Consider the following 11203-nt stretch of genomic DNA (forward strand, 5'->3'; position numbering starts at 1 on the left):
TCCACCGTATTATTTAATCGATAATATCTCAACCTATCAAACAATGCGGAGCATTAAGATTCGATACCCATGCGAATGTTAGACCTAAACCTATGTCTAGAGTTTAGAATCTAACAAATAATTATCCTAGATTTAGATTCGAAGAGTATTTCTCAATAACAGTTCAAATCAATAGATAAACAAGTAAACAAGGATAAAATCGATATATATTCGTGCATAGATCATACATAACACAATGATTAATAAAATACATACTATAAAAGTGAACTTACATACAAACCCAACAAGAAAGGGATTATAGGGAGAAGAATGAAGATGAACAAACATCCACCGTGATTTCCCAATGACAGAGGCAAACCCAACTCCGGATCTTCAAAAAGCATCATAACTTATTGTTTCTAACCTACTCCAACTCTCCTAGCTAAAAGAATGGTTCTGATGGAGATGGGGTTAAAATTTCCAAAAACTATCCCTAAAAAATATGTGTACAAATGAATATATAGGGGCTGAAAAACTAAAATCACGTTAAGCCCGTGTAGAGCTCGCTTAGCGCAACGATTAAAAAAATAGCAAACTGCCATAACTCGTGCTAGGACCACGCTTATCCCGCTCCTAACACAAGTGCTCTAAGCGCGCTCAAAGTATGCTCGTGCGAATTTCTCAATTTCCTCCTGTCCCTCTTTCTCTAAGCGCACTAGGATTGCGCTTAGTCCGCTTTGCAAAACTTTGAATCTTCCAAAATGCAACTTTGGGTCTTGTTTTGTGCTAGCAAGTATCCAAGGCTTCCAATATGCTATAAAACCTACAAAATTGTACCAATTTGGTCGAACAAAAGATATTTACATGAAAATCCAAACTACAGTATATTTACAGAAAAGTTGAGGTTTATGCATGAAAATCAATTGAAACAAGTCAATAAGTGCCAATTATTCACACACAAAATTACCATAATTTAGCACTTATCAGTCCTATGTGTACTAGGTGCCTCATTAGCCATGTGCGTAGTAGGTGCCTCAATAACTGTCTCTGAAGTAACCTCTATTGTAGTTGACGTCTCTGCCTCATAAGTATGGGGCACCCCTGCCATCTCAGAAGTATAAGGCACCTCTGCCTCTTCTGGATGGGGCACATCAGTCTTTGCCACCAATCGTATAATATGCGCCTCTAGTCTTCAACTTTTACATCAAATGATTTCCATTTAAAATAAGATAGTTGAATGAAAAAGAGAATTGATAATCAAATAACATTTACATCAACATTGCTAAACTAAAGATCAAATAAGGTTTTACCCGATTGTTAGGGCTTATTGATTTGGTATGAGAAACTTTACAGCGTCATTCAACTTTTTCCTTTTTAAGTTCCCGATTTGCCTATCTTTGGTAGCATTGTAATGTTCTTTAGTGTTGAGAAATTTGTAGAGACTTTGAGCTTATGTAACAAATAATGTCCAGTTAAAATAAGATAGCTGAATGAAAAAGAGAATTGATAATCAAGTAATATTTACATCAACATTGCTAAACAAAAAAATTAAACAAGGTTTTACCTGATTGTTAGGGTTCGTTGGTTCGGTATGAGAAATATTTCTAGCGCCATTCAACTTTTTCCTTTTTAAGTTCCCGACTGTGCCTAACTTTGGGGGCATTGTTGTGTTCTTGAGTGTTGAGAAATTTGTAGAGACTTTGAGCTTATGTAAGAAATAATTTCCACTTAAAATAAGATAGTTGAATGAAAAAGTTAATTCATAATCAAGTAATATTTACATCAAAATTGATAAATAAAAAATCAAACAAGATTTTACCTGATTGTTAAGATTCATTGATTCGGTATGAGAAATATTTACAGCTTCATTCAACTTCTTCTTCCCGACTGTGACTATCTTTGGTGGTGGCATTGTTGTGCTCTTAGTGTTGAGAAACTTAGAAAGACTGTGATAAAATAAGATATAGTTGGATGAAAAATAGAATAAGAGATAAATTAGTGGTCAAGTGTAGTACGAAAGAATGCCAATACTAAAAAAAAGAATAGGGACATGCAAATTCTTCAAAGTACCCATAAATGAAAGATTTTCACATGGTTATTTGATTTTGTTGACCATACTTTTAACGTATTGCCCAATATACTGTTTGAATTGCCAATTGATCCCCTAAGTTGCTTTTAATATTTGCAAACACCTATAAAAGATTATGATTTTGAACAACCTCAAACAACATTGTTCTTCTATTAATTTGGAAAAATTATTTTGACAGAAATGGTAAAATTCAGAAACTAATTAGTTAGTAAATATTACTTGATTATCAATTCTCGAGCCCTCGCAGCAACAGGTCTATCACGTTGTTTGCGCCTATGGTTAGAATTGCAAATAAGGAAAAACAATTTTTTTTAAAATTATTGGATTTTACAAAAATTCGGAACTTATGGAGTTACCGAATGTTTGGAATATCCAGAAAAAATATAAAGTTTTTCTAGAGTTTTCAAAAAATGTGTTGAACATATAAATTTTATCCTAATTTTTTAAGAATGCGGGAAAAACATTGCATTTTTATCGGGTTATTTGGAAAATCCGAAAACATTTATGCAATTTTATTATATTTTTCAAAAAAATTGGAAAAATTATATGTATTTTTTATCGCATTTTTCAAAAAATCTGATCAAACGTATGAAGTTTTCCATACATTTTCAAAGAATGCGGAAAAAACACTACATTTATTTTGAATACTTCCAAACATTCGGTAAAAATTCAAGAAAAATTCAAAAAAAAAAGCTAAAAATATGGTAAAAACACAAACATACTTGTCATCAAACGAAAATATTCGGTGGTGTATTCAAAATGTGTGAAAATTTACATAGCTTTTAAAAAAAATCAAATTGTTTCAATACTTTTTGAGAATGAAATTATAATATTGTGCGTGACTAATATGGTAAAAACATAAGAGGTGTGGGGGTGTAAAGTTAAATTTGGGGGTGGTAGATTTTTTTTCTCAACCGAAGCGAAACAATCCCAAATAAAATAAAATCCAAATTTAACACAAAAATAAACTGAAGACATGAAAAACATTCCATTGATGTCACTTCACACTTCACTCGTACTCTTTTTCGAGCATTCAATAACATTTGAACCTTACACAATAAAGCTCGATCAAAGAAAAAATGCATAATGATGGGATCTTAGAAAACATAAATGATCAAGTAATAGGAGTCAAAACCACCACGGGCAAGTAAATAATCAAGTAATATTTACATCAACATTGCTAAACGGAAAATTAAACAAGGTCTCACCTAACTGTTAGGGTTATTTGATTCAGTATGAGAAACATTTCAAGTGTCATTCAACTTTTTCCTTTTTAAGTTACCGATTGTGCCTATCTTTGGTACAATTAATTTCCACTTAAAGTAAGATAGTTTAATGAAAAAGAGAATTGATAATAAACTAATATTTACATCAACATTCATAAACGAAAAATCAAACAAGGTTTTACTTAATTGATAGGGTTCGTTAATTTGGTATGAGAAACATTTTTAGCTTTATTCAACTTCTTCTTCCCGAATGTGACTATCTTTGGTGGTGGCATTGTTGTGTTCTTAGTGTTGAAAAATTTAGAAAGAATGTATTAAAATAAGATATAGTTAAATAAAAAATAGAATAAAAGACAAATTAGTGGTCAAGTGTAGTATGAAAGAATGTCAATACTAGAAAAAAAAAGAGGCATGCAAATTCTTCAAAATATCCATAAATGGAAGATTTTCACACTGTTATTTGACTTTGTTGACCATACTTTTAACGCATGGCCCAATATACAGTGCGGATTTTCAATTGATCATCTAAAGTTGCTTTTAATATTTGCAAACAATTATAAAAGATTCTGATTTTGAACAACCTCAAACAACTTTGTTCTTCTATAAATTTGGGAGAATTATTTTAACACTAAATGATAAAATTCAGAATCTAATTTGTTAGTAAATATTACTTGATTATCAATTCTCGAGCCCTCGCAGCAGCATCTTTATCACGTTGTCGACCAACAATTGTACCATTTGCGTATCTGGTCTTCACTACAAATAAGAAAAAACAAACATTTTAAAATGACTGGATTTTACAAAAAAATCGGAACTTATGGAGTTACCGCTTGTTTGGAATATCCGAAAATTTAGAATTTAATTTGTTAGTAAATATTACTTGATTATTATTTCTCGAGCCCTCGCAGCAGCAACTCTATCACGTTGTCGACCAATAATTGTACCCTTTGCGCCTCTGGTCTTCACTAAAAATAAGAAAATACAATTTTTTTAAAATTACTGAATTTTTTAAAAAAATTCGGAACTTATGGAGTTACCGCATGTTTGGAATATTCGAAAGAAATAAAAAAGTTTTTCTAAATTTTTCAAAAAATGTGGTTAAACGTATGTACTTTATCCGTTTTTTTTTAAAATGCAGAAAAAACATTGCATTTTTACCGGATTTTTTGGAAAATCCAGAAACATTTATGCGGTTTTATCGTATTTTTCAAAAAATCCTGAAAAATGTATGCATTTTTAACGCAATTTTCAAAAAATCCGGTCAAACGTATGAATTTTTTTCGGATTTTTCAAAAAATGAAAAAACATTACAGTTCTTTAGAATATTTCTAAACATTCAGTTAAAATTCAAGAAAAACCAGAAAAATGCTAAAAATGTGGTAAAAAGACAAACTTACTTGTCATCAAATGAAAATATCTGAAGGTGTCTTTTAAATGTGCGAAAATTTACAGAGGTTTTTAAAAAACTCAAAATGTTTCAATATTTTTTGAGAATGAAATTATAATATTGTACATGACTAATATGGTAAAAACATAGGAGGTGTGGGGGTGTCAAGTTAAATTTGGGGTGACAGAAATAAAACCTCTCAACTGAAGCAAAATAATCGCAAATCAAATCAAATCCCAACTTAACACAAAACTAAACCGAAGACGTGAAAAAAATTCCATTGAAGTGACTTCACACTTCACCTGTACTTTTTCTTCGAGCATTCTATAACATTTGAACCTTACACAATAAAGCTTGATCCAAGCAAAAATGCGCAACGATGGGATCCGACCAGGTTTTCCCTATTAAATTTGTAGAGGGGCGGGTGGATCCGACTGGGTCTGAATTTTTTTGCCATTCCTAACTGATGTTGATGTATTTATTTTTATAGAAGCATGAAACAATAAAATATGTAAATCATGCCAAGAAGATTTTGAACCAGGAATAAAATGTAGACACATGGTTTCAAGATGTAGTTTGTTAATATGGCTGAGATGTTTATGCACCACTGGACACAAGACCATTAACCATATCATGTTGGCGGCTTTTGTGGAGAGATGACACAAGGAGACATCATCTTTCCACATCCTTCATGGTAAGACGTCCATCACCCATGATGATGTCTCATGCCTTCTGCATCTTTCGATTAGGGGAAGATTACTAATATAGGGAACTTGAGTTAATGGTAAACTATTTGGGAGCTATGTGAGTCCCAAGAGGATCTTGATGCCACGAGATGCGCTCATGCCCGATTTTGATATCGGGGGAACTATACAAATACCACCTGGCTGCGGCATTGAAGTCGAAGGTGATGACGAGTAGGTTTTGTTTCACTAACAATATGCATTAAGGTCATACTTCCTGTACTTGGTTGGCACGACAATGTTTATGGTCAAAAGTGAAACATACGTCGATGTTGTCTACCTAGCATACTTCGTCGACTTAGAGCGGATCCACAAGTACAATCGGGGTGCCACATGTTTGGTTTATTTGTACTCCAAAATAGGTGAAACTTGTCTTTGAAAGACAAGACAGATGACCGGAAGTTGCACGTTTTTACGATAATATTTTCAACTTTTACTGTTACTAATATTTTCATAAGACTTGTGTTACACTTGTTACTAATATTTTATCAGAACCATTGTCATACGTGGATCGTCTCTCACTTTCATCACATATCCGCCTAGGAACTTGGGATGAACTACACTTAGGATTGGTCACATGCTTGCACATTTGTCCCGTTCAGAGGGAATCATGTGATATAGTTGTATAAGGTGTTTATTGACCGCACTGTAGTGGATGTCATATGCTTTTTCCAATACGAAGGTTAACGTCAGACGCGACCCTTGGGCGAAATAACCTTCTACTCTTGATGGTTGGCTTGTGGGTCGCGCCTAATTTATCTACATCTATCTGAGCGGTTCATGCGTCCATTAAGGTTTCTTCAAATTATTCTAAGACCTTCCTCTGCATCTGGTCTCTTGACAGTCCGTCGTAGAGATCTTGATGCCATACTTGATGTTTTCTATGGTCATCTGATACCATATTGTAAGACCCCAATTTTGGCCCTAAGATCCCTCATGGCCCATAACATCTCATATCATGGCCTCAAGGATCATTGCATACCCTAGATTCCCTCATAGTGGGTGGGTTACCTTGTGAGTGTGATTCTTGATCACCAAGCATGTATTGCATTTGTATATCATTGCTTTTCATGTGTTTACTAACCAAATGTACAAAAATATTGTCATCTAACCTTGTTGCTTGCAGATGAAGCTGACCAGGTCAAAACAGTCAAATCAGGCCTTGAGCAATAGATGGTGGCCATTCTTGAAGAATTTGGACACCATGATCTTTCATAAAGAGTTCATATAACTTGTGATATCATTTGGAAGCAAGATCTCAATTGAAAGAGGCTTGGAATTCATCAGAACATGGCCCAGTCATCCAAAACCCCAGAAAAGTCAATTGTGGTCAACTGTGGTCTACTGTGCATTTAATCAGGATTTGAAAGGTGTGAGATGGTTTGGAAAGTCTCATTCATGTCTATATGAGCCTCATTTGGCATTTCAAAGATCAAGGTTGAAGGAATTGAAGTCAGACAAAAAGTTTCCCAAAATGGAAATGACCTGTAATTCTCACCTGCCCAAAATGGAAAGTTTTTTCCCCAAAATTACTTCATCATACAAGCTTCAAATGAAATTTTGTCCAACATGAAAGTTGAAGATATTGTTCTCACCTTTCCAAAAAGTCCAAGAACACTCAATTCCCATTTATGGTTGGCAAGATATGGTCCAATCAATTTCAGAAAATGCCCGAATTCAAAGTGGCATAACTTTCACATGGAATGGCCAAATTGGATGGTTCATCTTTGAGCAAACCACATTTGACATGTACTTTCATAATCCATCACCACATTTTGCCAAAAGCCTTCACATAAAAAGGTCATTTTTCAAGTGTACTAATTAAAATGCAGGGGCAAAATGGTCCAAAACTCAAAGTATAAAGAATTTTGACATGGGACCAATTCCAATAGCTTCTAAAGGAGATTTATGGTTTGTTCAAATTGAAAAATCACTGTTACATTGGTTCTAACTCTCCAAGGGCAAAAATGCCAAATTGCTTACATGTGCTCATTTTGCTAATTATCATTTTTGGCTAATCATGATTTAAGAGTGGATTAGGCAATCATATATAAGCTTAATTATAACAAACTCAAAGGGGAATAATCACAATTTTCAGATTCATCCAAAAAACTCAAAAATTCTCTCACTTTTTCTCCATTTTTACATAAGCATTTTTGATCAATTCTCCAAGAATTCACCATTATTTTTGCTAGTTCTTCGTGTGTTCATCACTTGCAGGTAATTAGCAATTTCTGTTGAAGCATTTGGAGGCAAAAATCAAGCAAATTCACACTGTCCAAGTCTTGAGTTCTTCCATGGCAGCTGCAAAAATCCATTGATTCGAGCGTTGTTGAGCTAGGAGATCATCACCATACACCTTCTTGAGCTTACTACATCATCTGTTTCATCGAATCGGAGCAAAACACGCAAGGATTTCACACTGTGCTTCAAGAAGGTGAGTTTTTCGAATCTTCCAATTCTTGCAATTGCCATATGGATTCAGTAGATCTTTGAACATAGAACGTATTGGTGCTTGAATCGTTTAATTTCGTCCACTAATTATCAAGATATTTGAGATTTAAGTTTGTGTAGTAAAACTTCTTTCAATCGGATCTTGATGCATATTGATCTTTAGACAATTTCGCGGACATATTCGTAATCTACGTTGGAAGACGAAAAGTTTGGTATAAGGCTTGCTCGATTTGGTTGAGAAAAGTTCATCATGAATTCTGGGCAAGAATGGCGAAGAACACGGTTGAAGTTCTTCCAAAAAGCTGGAAATTCGCTGCTTGATCCAAGGCCAGGCGTTTCCGTTCAAATATGGTGTTTCCCGCGCAAAGCCGTCGAATCAGGTGCTGCCAGCAAATTAATGTGATACGCACCGTTTTGGCAAGGCTGGAGTATCTACTGTTAGGCCACTTACTGTAAAATTAATCAACAATTCCATTAATTCACATTAAATAAATATTACAATAATATTAACAAATCTTAAAAAATTCATATAAAATTCAATTTAAATCCAAATTAGGTGGGACTTTTTTTGATAGACTCCAATTTTAATCTACTTTTTTTTAGGCATAGTAGTGTAAGTTGTGCCTGGTAAAATTTTTGAATGGTATATTGATATTTGACATGTGTGACATAATTGTATGTTTTGCCATTTTAATCACCAAATACTCATACATTATCCAAAATTAATGAAATTTCATATGATGATTCTTGACACATTTCTGGAGATTTTGACATATCATTTGTGATTTTTGGACCTCTGGTTTGTTAGATATGATTTAATTAATTTGAGTGTGACAATATGTGTCACACTATGCTATGCTGAGTTCACGAATTATTTTTCCATGCTTCCCTTAGGCCTATGGCTCTGATTTTTTGCATGAGATACAATGTATATGTTAGTTTTCACCCTGAATTTTTGTGGATTTAATTGATCCATTTTCTAATTGATTTGGATTTTTGATTGCTGTTTAGCAATTTTGGTTTGTTTTATGAGTGACAAATGTACATGTATTGTTAAATGCTCATCCCTTATCCTATGGATATGAAAATTGATGGAGTGCTTCCTAACATGTATAGCTTTAATTTGGCTTTGGTCCCACTCATTTCTAATTTGATTTCACTGTTTTACCATTGATTGAAGTTGATACTCATGTTGTGACTTAATTTGGGTTGTGTTTTTGCATGCCTTAACATGTTGATTTAATTGACATAGCTCCGCTAGTCCAAATGGCATGAAAATTGATATGTAGCTCATTGAATGCCCTATGTTTAGGATATAATTTTTGTGGAATTTACTGTGCTGTTTTGATATTTTTTAGATTGAAATCATTCTGGTTGTTCATATGTGATTCAACTTTGATCACTTTGCCTTAATTTGTGCATAAAATGAAATTAGTGCCTAGTTTGGATGTGAGACCAATTGGGATCTCTTATTATTTGAATTACCTTGACATTGATCATGATTCACTTGCTGTTTTAAGTTTTTTCCCTCCTTTGGACCATAGGCTTGTCCTAGTGGTCTTGTTACTTATGTTTGAGCTTGACTTTGACTTTTCAGGTTAAAAAGCTAATGCCTTAAGGAGGTTGATTCATAATTGAGTTGTTTCATTTGACTATTGTCGACTAACCTATTTGTTTTGTAGGGTGCTTGGTTCACTTGAGATTGGTGCTATGCACATATTGCATTATTGATTGTACCTTGTTGTTGATTCTTATGTTGTTATTTTGTTTAGATTGGGATGCTGATTATATTTGATTGATTTCAGGTACCCTTAGTTGCTCAGTTCTCTTAAGAACTTGCTTTACTTTGCTTAATAGCAATTTGCATTGAGGTAGACTCTCTTGTCTCCATGTAGTCTGGAAGACCTGGCTCGTTATTTAGCCAGGCAACTGTCTGAAGTCCTCCTTAAGAGGCGATGTTTGTGATTGTTTATGTTTGTCCCAAGCAGGAAAAGTCCTCATTTGAGGCAATTGGTGGATATAAGAGATATGTAGCCTATCTCCCACTATTCTGTGTGTCTTCTCCTTGCTCCCATTTCGTGGTTGTAGCATTGAGATCCAAACCCAAGATCTATCGAGTCTAAAATGTGGAGAGAGTTCCATCTTTCTGAACTCCCACACCTTCTGATATTCAATGCTCTCCCTGACCAGGGATAAGAGTGATGAGGCACACCCCTCATATCCTGTCATCTGCTTCACCTTAGCCCCTCGATGGCAAGGTTAAGAGCGACTTGAACCCTATTACAGTTGGCTTTAATGCCTTACCTTTGATTGAGCCCAATTGAATGGTTATAGTGTGTGCTACTTGAATTTATGTGATTGATTACTTGATTCATTTATACATGATTACTTGAGTTTGCCATTGTGCATTCATCATCATTGTTTGCCATTAGTGCATGATCATTTCATTTATCTTTGCGACACATTGTTGTTTACCCATGGAGGGGACAATTATAAGTCCATGTAGATTGGCTTTTGTTCCCATGATATGGAAGAGATAGAGTGTAAGACCTCATTGGTCACTCATATCTTCTTTGCTCTTTGTTTGAGCATTGGTGTTGTATGTGAGGATTCATTGTAAGTCCCTGTGATGTGGCATTTGTATTCCTAGGATCATACTGTGGAGGTTAACATAAGTCCAGATAGATTGGCAGTTGACTTCCCTGTTTTGTTTTTTTGTTTTATTCTGATGGAGATTAGTGTAAGTCCATAGAGTGGCTTCTGATATCCTTACTTGTTTTAGGAGACAGGTATAAGACCATTGAGTGGCATCCGGTATCCGCTTTTATTGACTTTCATCTGTTACTATGTTCATATCATTGCTCATTTGTAGCCTATTCCTAAGGACCCACTTGAATCATCTTCTATATGATTTCAAGAGGTGGACCCTTCTAAGAAGTTTTACCTTCACTCTTCCATTCCATTCATCCCATTGTGTCCTAAACCTTTTCACACATGTTTTAAAACCTGAAATAAATGTTGTGCAAACATTCTCACCCTTTTTCAAATTAGAAACTTGGACCTTAAGTCCATGATTTTCCAAACCCCATTTTGTGAATACTTCATTTTGAATTGACTTTAATCATACTTTGACCCCATTTTGTAAATAATTCCAAATCAATTAACTTCACCCATTCAAATGATTTTGTGGCTTTGTCCATGCTTATTAAGTTTTCATACATTAGCCATAGGCTTGATTTATCCTAGTTGGTTGATGTTAACCTCACCTATTTGTCCTTAGTTGATTGAATTGTAAGTCTTCCTCGCTTATTATAGGGTTAACCCC

Source organism: Lathyrus oleraceus, chromosome 3 (assembly GCF_024323335.1).
Source record: "Lathyrus oleraceus cultivar Zhongwan6 chromosome 3, CAAS_Psat_ZW6_1.0, whole genome shotgun sequence".
NCBI classification, from domain to species: domain Eukaryota; kingdom Viridiplantae; phylum Streptophyta; class Magnoliopsida; order Fabales; family Fabaceae; genus Lathyrus; species Lathyrus oleraceus.